The following is a 20262-nucleotide window of genomic DNA, read 5'->3' on the forward strand; positions in this document are numbered from 1 at the left end:
CCCAGAAGTCCAATATAGAGAATAAAAATAGAAAAAAATTAAAAGAAAAAAATGGAAAATGGACATCCTTGTCTTGTTCCTGATTTCAGTTTTTGACCATTTAGTATGATATTGACTGTTGGTTTTTCATACATGGCTTTTATCAGAGGTAAAGACCATCTATTCCAATTTTTTGGAGTGTTTTTATCATAAATGTGTGTTGGATTTTGTCAAACACTTTCTCTGCATATCTATTGAGATGATCATATGGGTTTTGTCCTTGGCTCTATTAATATAGTGTATTACATTTATTGATTTGCATATGTTGAACCATCCCTACATCCCTGGGATGAATCCCACTTGGTCAGGGTGTATGATCTTCCTGATGATCTTCTGTGTTCTATTTGCCAGTATCTTATTAAGGATTTTTGTATCTATCATCATTAGTGAGATTAGCCTATAGTTCTCTTTCAGTTGGATCTTTCTCTGCTTTGGGGATCAAGGTAATGCTTGCTTCCAGAAATGAATTTGGGAGTATTGCTTCCCTTTCAATTTCACTGAAGAGTTTAAACAGTAGTGGCAGTAGTTCTTCTCTAAAAGACTTGTAGAATTCAGCAGTGAAGCTATCTGAACCCATACTTTTCTTAGTTGGTAAGTTTTTAATTATGTTTTCAATTTAATTGATTGATATTGGGTCGTTTAGAATTTTTAGGTCATCTTTGTTCAACTTTGGTAATTCATATGTATCTAGGAATCTGTCCATTTCTTCTGTATTTTCCATCTTATTGGTGTATAGGGTCTTGAAGTAGGTATTCATGATCCTCTGGATTTCTTCTGGGTCTGTTGTAATTTCACCATTTTCATTCCTCCAAAACTGCCACATAGATTCAATGCAATCCCAATTAAAATCCCATAAGCATACTTCACAGACCTTGAGAAAACAATCCAAAAATTCATTTGGAACAAGAAGAGACCTAGAATATCAAAAGCAATTATAGGCAATAAAGACAAGGTAGGGGGTATCACATCCCCAACTTGAAACTATACTGCAAAGCTACTGTGATAAAAACAGCATGGTACTGGCAAAGAAACAGAACTGAGGATCAGTGGAACAGATTAGAAGATGCACAAACAACTCAGACATACTCTACCACCTCATCTTCGACAAAGGAGCCAAGTACCCTTACTGGAGGAAAGATAGCCTCTTTAATAAATCGTGCTGGAAAAACTGGGTTTCAACTTGCCAAAGATTAAAACAAGACCTATATCTTTCACCATGCACTAACCTAAAATCAAAATGGATCAAAGATCTAAACATTAAAACAGAAACAGTAAACTGGCTAGAAGAGAGATTAGGTAGAACTCTTGAAGACACTGGTGTAGGAAAAGATTTTATGAACAAAACTTCAGTTGCCTGTGAAGTAGCACAACAATCAACAAGTGGGATCTGTTCTTATTAAAAAGCTTCTGCACAGCAAGAGAAACAACAAATAGTGTGAAGAGACAACACACCATGTGGGAGAAACTTTTACCAGCTTTTCCTCAGACAAAGGTGTATCTCTAGAATATATAAAGAACTCAAAAAAAAATCAGACATCACAAATATAAAGACCCTTTTCAAAAATGGGTATCTGAAAAGAACAGACATTTCTTAGACAAAGAAGTAGAAACAGCAAATAAACATGTTATAAGAAATGTTCAACATCACTGGTCATTCAAGAGATGCAAATGAAAACAACACTGAGATTCCACCTCACCCCAGAAGGAATGGCTGCTATCAAGAAATCAACCAGTAACAAATGCTGGTGGGGCTGTGGGAAAAGAGAAACCCTGCTCCACTGCTGATGGGTGTAGACTGGTACAACCACCATGGAAATTAGCATGGAGATACCTCAAAGAACTAGAATTGGAGTTCCCATTTGACCCAGATATCCCCCTGCTGGGTATCTTCCCCCCAAAATTAAAAGAATCATACCACAGTGATATATGTGAACCATGTTCATAGCAGCACAATTTGTGATAGCTTGGAAGCAGCTCAATTGCCCATCAACAGGAGACTGCTAAAGAAAATGTGGCGTTTTGAATAAAATGGAGTACTACTCAGCCATAAAGAATGGGAGCCTAGAGACATTTATAGCTAAATGGATGCACATTGAGGCGATCCCCTTAAGTGAAATAAATAGGACACATATGTGTAAATACTGAATAGTTTTTCCAGTGTGAGAAACTGAAAGTGTAAATAAGGACTAAAAGGTATAACAGATAATATGAAATAGGAAGAAATGGTGCAAAGGGGAAGAGGAAGTGGGAGGGGTAGGAGAAAAGAAAGATAGGAATGGAATTAACATGAGAAAATGGAAAATGGAAACAAAGTCTTTGTAGATAGGGAGAGGTGGAGGGGTTGAAGGGAGGGCAGGGCAATGGGGAAAAAATAAACAAGGTGGGCCAGGGATTTAGCTCAGTGGTTCCACCACCTGCCTCACAAGTGCAAGGACCTGAGTTCAATCCCCGGTACTGGAAAAAAAAGAAAATAAAAAGAAACAAGGTGGGTTATGTAAAGGTGTAAATTTCCAATAATAGATGTCATTTCATTGTATACCTTAAATGTACCAATAAAATTAATTTAAAAATGGAAAAAAAGAAGAAAAGAACAACAACAAAAAAGAATGCACCCAAAATGAGTCAATTTTTGAATGAATGGTTTCCTTTTAGGATCCACTTTTGGAGTCCAGCAAGTCTCAATTTTCTCTGCCCAGCCTTATGGCCTGTGGATTTGTAAGGTGTTTCCCCTATTCCATAGGCTCCTCTGTTCAGGTCAGTCTGTGGCTGTCTACACAGAGACACATCCTTGTGCATGTTGGTGGATGAGGAAGGCAGCCAGACTTCAGATCTGTTGTGGATTTAGGCAACAGGGCAAGGGTTCAAGTACTTGACACTGGCAGGCACTTTTAGACATAGCTGTTTCTGAGTGCATCTCAAACCAGGCCTGGCTTCTCACCATGAAGGGTGGGGCCCCATCCTTCCCTGCCTGAGTTTAAACTTCTTGGGGCTCTCTTTCTAGTTTGCCTGTGGCTGTCTCTCACCTAGTCACTGTAGGAGGGTAACACTGAGAACCCTGGAGCAAAGTTGGTTTTTAGTTGTTCTGAGTCCCAGATTTATTTAATCAACCTCTCCTCAAAATGGCACTGCATCAAGAACTCTGGTGACATTGCAAGCACCTGAGTGAATCCCTCTCCAGCTATTGCCTGCCATGTAGAAGGCATTGTCTTAGAGGAAAAACCCACAAAGGCCACGGCTCTGCTGCCATTTCTCCCAGGATCTCCCAGCCCCTGGCACTTACCTTGCTTTGAGGAACCCAGTTTCCCTTCCTACAAGCTTGAGAGCCAAGCAGACATTTCATATTGTTTCCTTTTCTCTGCATTGTATACCATCTTTCCAACAGGTCCGTAGCTTCTAATTTTTCCTGTCAGTTTCTTCCTGTTTCCCGGTGATTGGCTTTTCTTTTTCTTTCTTTTTTTGATAAGTTTTTGTTTTCCAATGTCTATATTCCAGATCTCTGAGAGGCTGAATTTTGCCACTTTATCACCACCCTGCCATTTTGTTTCCCCTAGCCCTTTTTAAATTTTTACTTTGACACAGGATCTTCCTCAGTCACTAAATTACCGAGACTGGGCTCAAATTTGTGATCTTCTGACTCAGGCTCCCAGAGTACTTGAATTACAGGTGTGTGCCATCACACACAGCTTTATACATACTCAGTTAGGAGAGATAGGTTAAGAAGTTCTTGTGTGGGGCTGGGGCTGTAACTCAGTGGTAAGTTCTTGCCTAGTATATGCGAAGCCCTGGAACTGAACTTCAGCAGGAGCAAAAAAAAAAAAAAAAAAGGAAAAAAAATAAGTTCATGTAATTTATGAACAGATATGTCTTAGGCTGAAAAAGCAAACAGTGAAGATCAGCCAGCTGGGTATAACTGGTTTTCAGAGGGTGAGAAGCTGGAGTATTTGGTTAAACAGATAAAAGATCCAACCTTTGTACTTGGAACTTTCCAAGACTTTTTCTTAAACACTAAAGGAATAAACTTCTGTCTCTACTGCACTTAGTCCTATGCTCACTCGTGGTTTTTTTTTTTTCTTCTTTCTGTTTTGGATTATTGCCCTACATTGCTATTTAAGTGTCCTGGAATCATGACTGTTTGTTGTTGTTGTTGTTTTCGTTGGGGTTTTTTGTTTGCTTGTTTGGGGTTTCTTTGTTTTTGTTTGTTGGTATTGTGGTGTTGGAGATTGAAACTGAGGCTTTCACAGTGAGCTCTAACCCCAGCTTATTTATTTATTCATTCATTCATTTATTTATTTGGAGACAAGACCTTGCTAAATTATTAAGCTGCCCAAGCTGGGCTTAAACTTGCAATCCTCCTGCCTCAACCTCAGCCTCCTAGACTGCTAGGGTTATAGGCTTGCAACTCCACAACCAGTTTAAAAGACACATCTTTCATGGTGCAAAAGGCTATATTTATTATTCATTTTGCTGCAGGTCAGGACTTGCTTATTTTAAAAATTTTAAACAATAACTTTAGAGTAGAAAAAGTTTTTAGTTTGTAATCCAATGCATTGTTCCCTATTATTCAGAGAAAGTTCCAACCAAGTGATTTCCTTGACCCTCTTAATGTAACTGAATGGGACTACATATTAAGGTATATTATGCCAGGCCCCCACTTTATTTACCACCAGAAATTCTCCACTTTTACCTGCTTAAAATGTAAAAAGTTGCACATTTTCCTTAATCAGTACAGCACTGCCCAGGGATGGAAGATGTGTTTCTTCCCTAAAGTGACAATGACAAGAATGAGCATGGTGGTGTACACCTGTGATCTCAGCACTCAGGAAGCTGAGGCAGGAGAATAACCACGAGTTTGAGGTCAGCTTGGGAAACATAGTGAGACCACCATTTGTAGTCATTCAAAATGCAGGCACACTAAGTCACTAAATTACCCAAGTTAGGCTCAAACTTGTAATCGTTCTGTGTCAGCCTTCCACTGTACTTGAATTACAGGTGTGTCATCTAAGAATACATAAGAATATTGCATAAATTGCCTTTAGTCCATGCCTCTGATATGAAACATAAATGAATATTTAGACTTGGGTTCCATCTCCATCATACTATGTATGTGTAAATATACTAAAAGTTGAATATTAATAAAATCCAATATACCTTTGGTTCCAAACATCTCAGAAAGGGGATAACCAACCTATTAGTTTTGTCCAGACAGTGTAGTTTTAATAATTGTTAATAATTTCTCCCATTCTGTGTGCTGTGTTCTATCCTTAACTCTAGACTTTGGACAGATTATTTTACTTTACTCAGCTGGGAAAAAGTGGACTCAAGAACAGACTTCGAGGAAGATGGTGGAGTACTGAATAGCACTCCAAGATTTGGTGTCCAGCTGCTGGAATATAACAACATGAAGAAGTGAAGAAGAAAAGTGGGTCACCAGGACCCAGCAAAGATCTGAAGTAAGAATTGAAGTCCATGGGGAGAGTGAAGAGAGAGACCTCAATGTAGAAGGAGGTGGCAAGTAGCACTTTCTCCCTGAGCCCATGGTTCCTGCATGGGGAGAAAGACTCAAACCTGTAGACAGAACGGTGTCTATGGGTGACCCCAGAAGCCTCCATGGAGGGATGGGATAGTAGAGTGGAGTGGTAGACACAGTAGACTTTGGTGGCTGGTGAGTTATTTAGGTTTGGACATCCCCCCAGAGAGGGTGATTGGCTGATAGCCATTGGAGAGAGGCCAATAGAGCAGCTACAGGCTGGCTCCAGCTAGTGGCTGCCAGTGTCAGGGGGAGGAAGAAGCAAGTTCAAGCAGGAGGCACAGGGAGTGTTTTTGGCTGAACAAATCCGGTTCAAGTTTCACAGCCAGAAACTAGCCTGAACTTCAGTGGAACTACAGGTACAGGCTCGCTGATATTAATCAACATGGATCTGGGGTCTGCCCACTCTGTCTACCAGTGACAGCAGAAACATGTCCTGAAGTGTACATTTTTTTCATTTTTTTTCTCAATTGTCTGTTCTTGTTTTTATATTAGTGTAAACATTGTTTCTAGTTGTTTGTTCTTATTCTGTTCTGTTCTTGTTTTTTTCTTCCTTCTCTTTCCTGCCTGTCTTCTTCACCAGTTTCCCAAAGTTTGTGTAATCTTATGTCCTCCAGCATTGCTTCTAGTCTCTTACCCTTCTTCTATTCCTCTATTTTCTTCCAACCTCTTTTAAATTTTCTCCCCTAAGAAATCACCATATTGAGGGCATACGTACTCTATACAATTTTCTGGCTTGTTTTAGATTTTGTTATGTAACTATAAATCCTGTTTATATGGTTAAAGGTGACCAACTAATATTCACCAGTTTGTCATTTTCTAGGCTATGTTTGATGCTTTTGTTATTGTTGATTGTCCTACTTTAGCCAGGGTGACTAATTTTTCTAATCAGTTGTTCCTGCTGGTACGCCAAGACAGACTTCCTAAGGGTCATAAATAATACTATAAGCCAGTGCCAAAGAACCAGAGACTAGGTCAAATAGCAATTTCTCATCTCCAATAAATTGAAGAGGCAGGATCTTGCAACAGACTAAGAACCCAAAAGCCAGATACACCTGGAAGACATTTCTGAGAAGTCTTCATTTTTTAAGGATTCTAAATACTAGCAATAAACCTACCTGGCACAAGCAATTAATTAATAAGCATCAATGCAGGAGTTAAAACAAAAAAGAAAAAAAGAAGAAAGAAAATGAAAGGACACTTAAGCAAGATGCAACCTCAGAGCTAGAAAGCTCACCAAAGGCAAACCCAGAGGGCAATGAGGTGGGACAATTTAAAAATCTCCCACCTAGTTTCTCTGAAGTGGTAATAGTGGAAGTAGCAAAGTGGATGAATGAGGCTCTAGAAAAGAAAAAACAAATCATAAATAATCTCTCAGATAACTACAATTATGGTGATCATAATAAAACACATAGTGACTCTAGAGTAAATACAGATTTAAAAAATAGAAGAGCTTTAAAAAAAAAGCTGGGTGTGGTGGCGCATGCTTGTAATCCCAGCACTCAGGAGGCTGAGGCAGGAGGATTGCTATGAGTTCAAGACCAGCCTGGGCTATATAGTGAGTTCCAGGTCAGTCTCAACTACATAGTGAGACCCTGTCCAAAAAAGGCAAAAAATAAAAAATAAAATAAAAAATAAATAAAAGAAAAGAAAAGCTTAGGAAAATTATGGAAACCATATTCCATGTCACAGGAACCTGGAAAAAAGCAAGGGTAGCTATTCTATTTGCAGGCAAAGTGGATTTCAAGCCAAGATTGATTAAGAGAGACAAAGAATGTTACTATATCCTTGAAGAGGGAACAATCTAAGAGCAAGAGAACAATCATAAATATATATGTAGGGGCTAGGGACTTAGCTTAGTTGCACAGCACTTCCCCGGCAAGTGCATAGTCCTGAGTTCAATTCCTGGTACTGGAAAAAAAATATATGCACCAAATACCAGCATACCCAACTATGTAAATATAATGGACATGAAAAAAATCAAATATGCACTAAAAGAATTGTAATGGGTGACCTCAGTACCCCCTTGTCATAAATAGATCAACTAAACAAAAAATCAACAAAGAAATATTAGAACTGAATCAAATTAGAGAGATAACTATTCATTGGAACCAGTAAGCAGACCATGTGACTTCACAGCAAGCCTTCAAATGTAATTAAAAAAAAAAAACTAGTCAGTTTACAAATCAGTTCATGACTTTTAGTGTGTGTGTGTGTGTGTGTGTGTGTGTGTGTGTGTGTGTGTGTGTATTACTGGGGACTGAACTCTAGGCTTTTGCACTGAGCCACATTTCCAGCACCTTGTATTTTAATTATTTTTTTGGTCAAGGTATTGCTAAGTCACTATTGTGCCCAGGCTGGCCTTGAACTTTAAAGCTTCCTGCCTCAGTCTCCCAGGGATTACAGGCATTTGCCACAATGCTCAATTCAACATCTTATTGCCATTATTTGATTTACTAGATAGTATTTAGTTCTACTTCTCACCAATGGCTTCCCTGAAAACAAAAGAAAAAAATCAAAGATTTGGATTTTCCTAGTTGCTACTGTCATTTTTGATTTACCTTAAATAATTTTTAAAAAATCAATTTTCTACACTGGGTGATTTAAAAGAGCAAATCTGGATTTTAATCTCAAAATAGTTGTAAGAACAGAAGGCAAAATCTGTGTTTCCATTCTGTGTGTCTCTTATAATAAGGTGTTAGTCACTTGTTGGGACAAAATACCAAACAACTGCAGCTTAAAGGAACAGAGGTTTCTTTTGGCTCAGCTTTTAGTCCGTGGTCAGCCAGCACTGAAGAAGAGCATGACAGAGGAAAACCTGCTTACCTCATGGAAGCCAGGAAGCAGAGAACAAAAAAAAGGACGTAGGGATGGAGACACACTTACCAGGTCACAACCCTGATGACCCTTCTCTGCCAAAGACATCCCGCCTCCTAACAGCAAATCAGCTATCCAACCCCCATAATTCAATCACCCTTCAAAAGCCCTTCCTATGAGTACATGAGGCATTGAGGGAACATCTAGATATAAGTCATAACATAGACACGTAGCTGGCATGGTGGTATATGCTTATAATCCTAGCACCTGGGAGTTTGAGGCAGAAGGAATCCTGGGGGTTCGAGACCAGTCTGGGCTACACTTCAAACTCAAGGATAGCCTGAACTACTTAGTAAGACTGTTTCAAAACCAAAACAAACAAAAAAATATAAGGATACTTGACACTAGGTTTATAACCTATGCGTAATAATCCAGGATGATGACTTCACCTCTAGATTGAGAAGTTAATAAAATTTGTAAAGACTCTCCAAATAACAATCATAGGTTCTATGGATTAAGATACAGACACATCCTTTGCAGGGGGCCATCAATCAATCCACTATCTTTTATATAAAGATAAAATCACAGTGAAAGGTATTCCATTTTGAAGCCTGTTGATAACAAGATGGCAATAGCTATCATTGCTCAATGTTGATGAAATAGCTTGAAATGTATTTTGAAACTTTTCATTTGGAACTGACCTCAGAAATTGTCACAATATCTTGAAAACAGTAACAGCCATAACAGAATCCCCATATTTGTTCAGTGTAATACATTGTTTCACATCTTAGAATTTCATAATGACCCTGAAGGGATGTAGGAGGAGCCTACCAATGGAAGAGTTTTAGGATCTTATGGCCAAATTTCCTGCTTTTCTTTTCTTTTTTTTGTTTGTTTTGTTTGTTTTTTTGAGAGAGAGTCTCACTATGTAGTTGAGTCTGACCTGGAACTCACTACGTAGCCCAGGCTGGTCTCGAACTCACAGTGATCCTCCTGCCTCAGCCTCCCGAGTGCTGGGATTACAGGCGTGTGCTACCATGCCCGGCTTGCTTTTATTTTCTTAAGAGTCAAATATTTCAAGTCAATTTTGGGAAATGATAAAAACTATTGTAATTACCAAAATAGATTTTGGCCTGAGAATTCCCAGGTGACATGACTGGAAAAACATCCAAGTCGTCTCTCCTTCTCCTTACATTCTATTAGCCAAATCCTGTCACTTGTACCTGGAATAGTTCTCATATATCTATTCCTTTAGAATACATATCTATTCATACATCCTCTCTCACTTGGTTCAGCTCTTAGGAAAAGTGGTGTCTTGCTCCTTTTTTTTTTTGTCTCCTCCTAATCTATTCACCTCCATGTGCTGTCCCTATTCCCTACCTTCTAGTGGTACCCACAGCACACACAATGAATTCTCATTATGATTCTCTAATTTCCCAACTTTTCTGGACTATTTTCTATTTCTTGCCTGTGCTTACCCTGTGCATGCATACCTCTCTACCTTTCTTTCAACTTTGAAATTTGTCAGTCTTATTTTTTTAATTTTTTGTGGTACTGTGGACTGAACCCAGGGCTTCCTGTATGCTAGGCAAGAGCTTTGCCACTGAGCTACACCCTCAGCCCTTGTCAGTCTTTTTGACAATCATTGGTTTTTTGTTTAAAGGAAAATAACTATGACAAAGCCTAAAACATAATCCGAAGTCTCTAGGACTACCACTGACTACCTGTTCCTCCTGTGCACTCCCTACTTCCCCAGGTGATTTTCAGCACTCTTATCTATTCCTTTCAGTGTTGACCTTTATATTTCCAAAGGAAATGTATAAAATGCAACATTTGAAAATTTTGGTTGAAGATATAAATTGATTGACTTCCTATTATGAAGATAGGATTTCTTTTTCTTTCTTCTCTCGCTCATTGTTTCTTTTTCACTCATGCTAAGTATACAATGAGCTATACCTTCAGCCTGAAAATGAGGATTCTATTATTACCAGAATCCCATTTATTGACATCTACATACATACATAAATTCTCCTTCCCCATTTTCCTAGTGCAGTTATGTCATAAATATGGATTCCTTTGGTATTTGTTTGCATATAATGAGTCTTACTATGAAGATATTCTCTTTCTTATACTTTTGTTTTGTAGAATAATTGCCTTGTTCTTTTCCTTTTTCATTTATCCAATATTAATTTATCCCCAAGCTCTTTTCCAGAAGAGTACACCTCTTCTTGAGTCCTAAAACACATCCTAGATGTTACCCGTTTAATCTTTTCTTTGAAGCCCCACCCTCTGATTCATCCCTTTGCCTGCTGTAGTCAGGCCTGATTATTCTCTGGACCATGGTTGTATGGATTTTCTTGAAAAAAATCTAAAAAGAGCCTACTTCCAAACTCAGAGGGGGCCTACAGTCCAATACAGAGCAGTAGATAACTTGTGGGTTGCCAAAGTCAAACTCCCTGTGCTAGGCTACTGGTTTTATAGGCCGTTAATTACAACAGCAAAAGCAGGATCAAAAGCAAGATGGGTCCTTGGGAAAAGTTGTGTACCCTACTCCCACTACACTATCAGGAACTCCGAAAATCTCAGCAAGCACTGTCTAGCCACATTGGTGGATGACCTTCTTATTATTGCGACATTTGGCACACGGCCTCAGCACCCAGTGGAGGCCTACAGACAGCTGAAGGAGGGCCTACTACAAAATAGAGTTACATTGACTAGGAATCAAAGAACAACCACAAGTACAGCTGTCATTCCAGGGTGACCTCTCACACTTACCCTAGTTTCTTTCATCTCCTAAGTAGAATCTCCTGGTTCCAAGCTTTCTCTTAAGTTTGTTCTGTACAGTGAAGCACTTGTAGGAGCTTCCCAAGAAGGACTGAATGGGAGCAACTACTTTAAGGTTTTGTATTTGAAAGACCATTATCCTATCCATATGCTTGACTGATGGTTTTAGGGGAAACAGACTTCTAAGTTGGAATTACTTTTGAACTTTTGATGTTACTCTTCCATTGTCCTCTAGCCTCAAGCTGAGATCTTAGATACTATTGTAATTATAATGCTTTTTGTGTGACTTGTTTTTCCTTAGAAATATTTTAATGATCATTTTTTTGTATGTGATACTGGAGATTGAACCCAGGGCCTTCTCACTGACTTACATTCCCAAATCCTCGCCTGCTTGCTTGCTTTCTTCTTTTCTTTTTTTGACAGAGTTTTGTATACTAGCCAGGATAGGTTCAAACTTAAAACTATCTTGCCTCAGTCTCCCACAGTGCTAGGATTTCAGGTGTATACCACTATACCTGGCTTGACCATATTTTTGAAATTATGTTGAGGTAGTACTATATTCTTTTAAATTTTAAATTTTTAAATTTTTATCAGTACATGTTTGAGTATGTAATGATCATGTTCATCATGAAGGGCTGGTACATGTACGTACCACATTTTAATTCTTTTCAGGTGTCCCTACCTTCCTTTACCTCCCCCTCCCTTGATATCTTCATCCCCTTCCCATTTGCAAAACATCTACCCCATTTCTTATTATCTGTCTCTTACTTTGCTGTTTAATTTATTCATACTATGAGTTTCTCAGATAAGAAAAATCAAGTAATAAGTTTGTGTGTCTATTTCTCTTAACTTATGGTCTCAAGTTACATGCATTTCCCTATAGATACTCAAATATATCATTTCTAACAGAGTAGTACTCTTGTTTACAAACAACACATATTCTTTATCCTTTCATCTGTTGATGGACATAAAGGTCACTTTCCTTTTTTCCTTTGGGTACCAGGGATTGAACTTGGGAGGCAGGCAGAACCACTGAGCTAAATCTGCAGGGTCTCATATAGGTCACTTTCAAGATTTAGCTACTATGAGTAGTGCTGCTATAAACATGGGCAAGCATGTGTCACTGTGGTATGATGTCTTTAACTTTCAGGAAGATACCCAGAAGGGAATAGGGCTGGACTGAATGGAATTTCTATTTTAGTTTTTTGAAGAGTTGCCATACTTATTTCTACAGTTCTTGTACTAGTTTACATTCCCACCAACAATGTAGAAGTGTTCTTTTTGCCCAGAAACTCATCAGCATTTATTTTTATTTGATTTCTTGATGACAGCCATTCTTTCTGGAATAAGATATAATCTTAGTGTTGTCTTAATTTGTATTTCTCTGATGGCCAGAGGTGTTTAGCATTTCTTCATGTATTTATTGACCAGTTATATTTCTTCTGAGAAACATCTATTCATTCCTGTTGCCCATTTTTTTAAAGTTTATTGGTACATTTTAGGTATACAGTATAGTCACATTCATTATTGGCTTTGGGTGTTTTTTTCTTTTCTTTTCTTTTTTTGGTACCAGGGATCAAACTCAGGACCTTGTACCTGCAAGGCAGGTAGAGGAACCACTGAGCTAAATCCCTGGCTACATTCATTATTGGGATCTTGTACCTTTACATGACAGGTCTTGGTTCTCAAGAAATGTTGCCCATTTTTTGATTGGGTCTTTTTTATGGGGGCAGGCCTAATTTTTTAAAGTTCTTTATATATTCTAAATATTAGTCCTCTGTCCAAGGAATAGCTGGCAAAAATTTTTCCCCATTCTGTGGGTTGTCTCTTCACTCAGCTGGTTGTTTCCTTTGTTGGGAAAAAGGTTTTAAAGCACTTAACAGTCCAATTATTCAAATACAGGATGACCAAAAATTGCGTGTTTTTTCATTAAGAATTTTTTACAAGATAATTAACATAAAATATAAAAACAACAGTTTTATCAAATTTATTCAATACAAGAACCAACTGGTTGAAACAACACCTGCCTGAGTGATGCTTTGGATAGTATGTAAACAAACATGCTGCCCAAATGATGTGTAAACTGTTAAGTGCTTAATTTGATACATCCTATTTATTGATTCTTCATGTTATTTCTTTTGCAATTAGGCTCCTGTTCAGGAAGTCCTTGCCTATGCCTATGACTTCAGTGTTTTACCTATTTTAGCCATGTGTGGTGGCATACATCTGTAATCCTAGCATTTGGGAGGCTGGGGCAGGAGGATTGCCATGACTTTGAGGCCAGCCTGGCTTGTATAGTGAGTTCAAGGCCAGAACTCACATAGGCAAGACTGTCTCAAACAAACCAAGAACATTTTTTAACCTATTTTAACTTCCAGCAGATTGGGTTATTTTTTTTTGTTGTTGTTGTTGTTGTTGGTTTGTTTGTTTGGGATAGTTTTGGTACCAGGGATCGAATTTGAGACCTTGCACTTGTGAAGCAGGCAGTGGAACCACTGAACTCAATCCCAGGCCCCAGATTGTTTCTGTTTTAATATGATATTTGATTCATTTTGAGGTCATCTTAGTACTGATGAGAGATATGGATCTAGAGTCAATCTTCTGCAAGTGTGTTGCCAATTTTCCCAGCACCTTTTGTTAAAGAAGCTATCTTTCCTTTAGCATGTTTCTGGCTCCTTTGTCAAAGATCAGATGGGTGAAAGTGCCTCATCCTCCATTCTGTTCCACTGCCCACATGCCTGTTTTTGTATCATGCTGTTTTTATTACTTTGCAATATAACTTGAAACCCAGGCTTGTAATACCTGCTTTGCTCTTGATGCCCAGGATTTCTATTATAGGTCTCTTCTTGTTCCACATGAATTTGAGATGGTTGTTTCTTCTAATTCTGTAAATAATGCTGTTGTTATTTTCAAATTGTATTAAATCTATCTATCAGTTTTGGAAGTATGACCATTTTGACAATATTGGTTCTGCCTATCCAGGAACAGGAGATATCTTTCCATTCTCTGATCTTCTCTTTGATCTCCTTTTTCAGAATACTATAGTTTTCATTATAGAGGACTTTCACTTCCTTTGTCAGGATAAATCATATTTAATTTTTCTTGATGGGTTCACTATTGGTGGGTTCATTATTGGGATAAGGGAACACTATTGATTTTGTGAGTGTGTGTTGATTTTCTATTCTGCTATACTATCTAATTTTGATATTAGTTCTAGGAGCCTGTGGTGGAATTCTTTCTGGTCTTTTTTGTAAAGGATGTTGTCATCTGTGAATAAGCAGAGTTTGTCTTCTTCCTTCCCTGCACATTTCCCTTTTATTTCTTCCTCTTGCCTGATTGATTGGAGTAAAGGTGCAAATATTATAACAGACATGGTGAGAATGGATACCATATCTTGTTCCTGATTTTAAAGAAAAATCTTTCAGTTTTCCCCCTCTGAATACAATGTAATATTAGCAGTAGGTTTCTCATAAATAACTTGTATCAAATTGAGAAAAGGTCTTCCCATACACAATTTCTTCAAAGTTTTGACATAAATGAATGTTACTCTGTCAAAGGCCTTTTCTGCTTCTATTGAAATGGTCGTGCGATTTTTGTGCTTGCTTCTATTTATGTGATATATTACATTTATTGATTTATGTCAAATCATCTTTGGAGCCTTGTGATGAAGCCTACTTGGTCATGATGTAGATCTTTTTAAGAATGTGATGCATTCTGATGACAGGAGCTTGTTGAAGATCTTTGTATCTAAATTCATTAAAGAGATCTGCGTTAATTTTCTTTTTCAGTTGAGAGTCTTTGTCTGGTTTTGGAATCAAGGTATGCTAGCTTCCAGAAAAAGAGGTTGGCAATACTCCTTCACTTTGTTTGTTTGGTTTTTGAAATGCTATGTAGCTGAGGAAGATCTGGAATTCACTATGTAGCCCAGACTGGCCTTGAACTCATGTCAATCCTCCTGCCTCAGTCTCCTGAGTGCTAGGATTACAGGTGTGTGCCACCATGACCACGCCTGGCCATTCCTTCACTTTTAATTTCACTAAAGAGTTTGAAGAATATTGGTATTAAATCTCCCCTGTTCTAGTAGAATTCAGTGGTGAATCTATCAGGTCCTGGACTTTCATTAGTTTGTAGATTTTTTTATTACTGTCTCAATTGCCTGTTATTGAGTTATTAGGAATTTAAATATCTTCTTTGGTTCAGTTTTGGGAACATATATAATTAGGAATCTAACAATTTATTCTAGTTTCTATGGAATGTAAGTTTTTAAAGTAGTTACTAATAGTCTAGATTTCGGTTTTGTTCATTCTGGTTTTGGCTTTTTAATTTCTAATTGCAGTGTTAGGTGTACCCTTTTTTGGGTAAAATTAGCTGGATATTTGTCTATTTTGTTTATTGTTTGTAAGAACAAGCTCTTCAATTTATGAATTGGTTTTTTGGTTTTTTTGAAAGTCTCTCTGTCTTAATAGTTCCTTTTATTCCTTTGTTTTGTTTTTGTACCGGGTATCAAACTCAGGACCTTGTGCTTGTGAAGCAGGCACAGAGCCACTGAGCTACATCCCCAGCCCTTTTATTCCTTTTTGTTTGATCCTCAAAAATCTGGTGATCCTTGCCTGACTGTTTATACTTTAGGATAGAGCAATAAGAGGCTAACTATAGACTTTGTGTGTAGGGCATGAATTACTGGCCGGTGGGAGCCACTAAGCAATGATTTTTATTGTTGTACTGTATCTTAAGAACATAAAAATTGCTGGGCATGGTGGCACATGCCTGTAATCTCAGCACTTGGGAGGCTGAGGCAGGAGGATTGCTATGAGTTCAAGGCCAGCCTGAGCTGTCTAGTAAGGTCAAGGCCAGCCTGTCCTTGTGAGACCCTGTGTCAAAATAAAAATGAAAATAAATTATAGAACATAAGAAATTAAAGATATGTGGATGACAATATTAAAACTTATTGCAGAGCTGGGGATTTAGCTCAGTGGTTCTGCCACCTGCCTTGAAAGCACAAGGTCCTGAGTGCCACCCCCAGTACAACAAAAAATAAACAAACAAACAAAAAACAAAACTACTTGCATTATATACACTTGTACATGTTAAGAAGAACTACAGTATGCTAACATACTAGTTGGGCTATAATACTATCCTCTTTTAGCCTCTGAAACTCAAAAAGCTAATGACATCATTGTAGACACAGCATTTACAGCAATGAGTCACATCTGGCTGTACATCATAATCAATACCTCAAATAAACTTGGCAAAATAATCCCAACATTCTTCTCATGTTTATCTGTGTGAATTTTTAAAAATAATACAAACTAGGTTTGTCTTCCTGTACAAACCTGAAACTTTCAAGGTTTTTACATGCAATATTACATGGTAAAAGTAACTCAAGCACTGGGCATGGTGATGCACCCCTGTAATACCAGCACTCGAGAGGCTGAGACTGGAGGATCACTGTGAGTCCGAGACCAGTCTGGGCTACATAGTGAAAAAAAAAAAAGTAACTCAAGCATTGTTGATTTAATTGTTTTTGAAATTTCTAAATTTTCTTAGGAAGAACTGCCAGAAATCCTTTGGCCTATTCGATCTCTCTCTCTCTCTCTCTCCCTCTCTCTCTCTCTCTCTCTCTCTTTCTCTCTTCATTTTACAGGGTTACAAGATAAAGAAAAACTATTTGCACAGTTTCAGGCTTAAAAATCATAGGCATAAAACTCTTGCATTTCTCTAAAACAAGTTCATTTTGTAACCTAGTATTACATAGCTAAAAGAGCTATAGAGTATGAAATTCTATCTGATCATATTGCTCTTAGTTCAAATACAGTAAAAATGGTGTGTATTGGCTAGTGCTCACTAGAGAAACAGATTTAATGCAAGATATACAAATATATAAGAATTCACAAGATTGGTTTACAATGGCTGCCCACAGAGTCAGGTGTGGAAGAGTGGGATCTAAAGGATCCAGTCAAAGGCCTGGAGCTCACTGCATCAGGAAGCCAAAGGGTCTGCGTCACAAGACTGAGTCTGTGCTGGAAGCCAGGAGACAACGTCCAAGGTGAAGATGAACACTGGAGCTCCTCTGAAGAAACAGAAGCCAGCCTTCCTTCTTCATTTCTTTTTTCTACCATTCTGAAGACAGCCCTCCCTAAGATGGGTGGGTCTTCCACACCCAGAACTATGCTGAGCCAATTTAGTTGGGTGTTTCTCACTCAAGTTGATATAATCAATCAACCATCACATGAGGCGATACAATTGTCTTAAAAAATCAAATATGTTCTTCCTTATGGAATTTTAGCTGACCTGAATTAAGGACTGAATTGGCTGTCCTGGCATCTAAAAAATAAATGAGAATTGGCACAATGTGTTTCTATCCATTCTCAATTTATTTTAAACTTCTTAGAAGCAGTTTCACTCTTGAGATGTCAAATGAAATCATCAAAGACAACCAGAATGATTAAATAAATGGATCTCCACATTTTGCACTGAGTAAGAGTAGCAAGGAACACTTTTTGTACCAGGGGCTTATAGGCAAATAAAAAGCAGCTTACTCATTTGGGTATTTTTTTCGTTTTGAGAAATAAGACAAAAATTTTAATTCATTTGATTTTAAAATGAAGAACAGAAAAATGAAACCTACAGCCATGCAGAGTGCCACATTCCTACAATCCCAGCACTAGGAAAGCTGAGGCAGTGAACTCATCAGGAATTTGATGGCAGCCTGAATTACACAGTGAGACTCTGTCTCAGAAAAACACCAAACATTTCCAGGCAGCTCCAAAGATGGTGGAGAGGCAGGCATTCTGTCTGGAGTAAGATGTTATCTGTGTTACTATAATTTGAATCTCTAATGACCAGATATGTTGAACATTTTATTGGCCATCTGTACTTCTTTGGAGAAGAGTCTATTCATTTCAGTTGCCCATTTTTTTGATTGGGTCTTTTATTTAGGTAGTCTACTTTTGTATTCTTCCATATATTGTAGATGTTAGTCCTCAGTTTCACGAATAGCTGGCAAAAATAGTTTTCCATTATGTAAGTTATCTCTTCACTCTGATGATTGTTTCTTTTGCTGTGCAGCGATCCCGTTTGTTGGTTCTCAGTATTATTTCTTCTGCCATTGGGGTTCTGTTTAGAAAGTCCTTTCCTATAACTATGTCTTCATGGGTTTTATCTCTTATTTTCCAGCAGACTGTTTCCATTTTAACATTTAGATATTTGATCCATTTTCATTTTAATTTACTAGATGGTAAGAGATGTGTGTAGACTCAATCATCTGCATGTGGCTATCCAATTTTTCCAGCACCATTTACAAAGAAACTTTCCTCCAACGTATGTTTTAGGCTCCTTTGTTAAAGATCAAATAGCTGAATGTGCCTGGGGTTGTTTGTACTTTCTCTATTCTGTTCCATTGATCCACCTGTCTGTGTTTGTGCCAGCACCATGCTGTTTTCATCGTGGCAGTTTGTAATACAACTTCAAATCTGGGATTGTAATGCCTCCTGCTTTGCTTTTCTTACCCAAGATTACTTTTTATATTCTGGGTCTCTTCTGCTTCCATATAAATTTTAAAATTATTTTCTCTAGATCTGAGGGGAATGCTGTGGTACTATGATTGGGGTCACATCAAATTTATGTATCAGTTTTAGAAGTATAGTCAGTTTGACTCTATTGGTTAGTCCAATCCAGTAGTATTGGATATCTTATCATTTTCTGATGTCCTTTTTCAGAATGACGTAATTTTCATTGTAGGGGTCCTTCACTTCCTTGGTTAGATTAATCCCTAGTTGTTTCACATTTCTTGATATTATTGAAAAAGGTATTGTTTTTCTAATTTCTCAGTAATTTTATCATTAATGTAAGGAACATTACTGTTTTATGTGTTCATTTTGTATTCTGTTACACTGATAAATTGGTTATTAATTCTAGAAATTTCTTGGTAGAATTCTTCGGGCATATAGAGAATTGTAATGGCTTCTGTCTAGATGTTCCCGCAAAGCCTCATGCAGTCATGGGTGGGGCTTTTCAGAAGTGGCTGGATCTAGGGTGTGTGATGCTGGCATCAAGGATATGATGCTGGGAATCATAGTGTGATGCTAGGATTAAGACTGTCTCTCCCTGGTTGGTGAGTGCTACCTGCCCTAAGGGTGGGTAGCCTGGATAAGATATAAGGGACTTGTTTCTTGTAGCTTTCTGCTTGCTTCCTTCTGCCTGCAAAAAACTATTTTTTCCTCTGTGATGCCCCCTGCCATGCCACCTTGCCTTGGAGCCAACCAACTATGAACTGAAACCTCTACAGACTGTGAGCCAAATAAACCTTTCCTCCTTTAACTTTGAGTAATGGGTATTTTGCCTCAGCAATGAGAAAAGTAGCTAAGACAAGGACCATACCATCTGCAAATAATATTTTGACTTTATCCTTCCCTATATGTATCCCTTTTATTTCTTTCTCTTGCATGATGTTCTGATTAATGTTTTGAGGGATATGTTGAACAGAAGTGGTGTTAGTGGACATCCTTGTCTTGTTCCTGATATCAGAGGGAAAGCTTTCAGTTTTCCCCCATTTGATACAATGTTGTCAGTATGTTTGTCATAGATGGCTATTATTAGATTAAAATAAGATCCTTCTATACCTACATTCTTCAGGGTGTTTTTTTTTTTCATGAATAGATGTTGGATTTTGTAAAATGCTTTTTCTGCATCCATTGAGATCATATGATTTTTGTCATTGTGTCTGCTTATGTGGTAGATAACATTTATTGCTTGCCATTTGTTTAACCATCTTTGTAATCCCTGAGGGAAAGCTTACTTCATCATGGTGTATGATCTTTTTGATGATTCTGAATTTTGTTTGCCAGTATCTTATTGAGGATTTTTGAATCTATGTTCATTAGAGAGATTGGATTGTACTTCTCTTTTCTTACTGAATCCCTGTCTGGCTTGGGAAGCAGAATAACAATAACTTTCCAGAATGACTATGGAGTACAGTCATTACATTTGATTTTATTACAGAGTTTAAGGAGTTCATTTCAGGAGTATTAGTATTAGTATGTCTTCCCTGAAGTTTTTATAGAATTCAACAGTGATATATCAGGTCCTGGTCTGTT

The 20262-nt window shown here is 37.8% G+C and overlaps 1 long non-coding RNA gene across 1 annotated transcript in view; it reads left to right on the forward strand.

The window, feature by feature from the left end:
* Positions 1-20262, forward strand: part of LOC117286016 — a 94150-nt gene that overhangs the window by 65954 nt on the left and 7934 nt on the right. The window contains exon 4 of the long non-coding RNA XR_004517145.1: positions 5311-5489. This is a non-coding gene — a long non-coding RNA (uncharacterized LOC117286016). The remainder of the gene's footprint in view (positions 1-5310; positions 5490-20262) is intronic.

Source organism: Fukomys damarensis, unplaced genomic scaffold (genome assembly GCF_012274545.1).
Source record: "Fukomys damarensis isolate Sample0158 unplaced genomic scaffold, DMR_v1.0_HiC HiC_scaffold_14, whole genome shotgun sequence".
NCBI classification, from domain to species: Eukaryota; Metazoa; Chordata; class Mammalia; order Rodentia; family Bathyergidae; genus Fukomys; species Fukomys damarensis.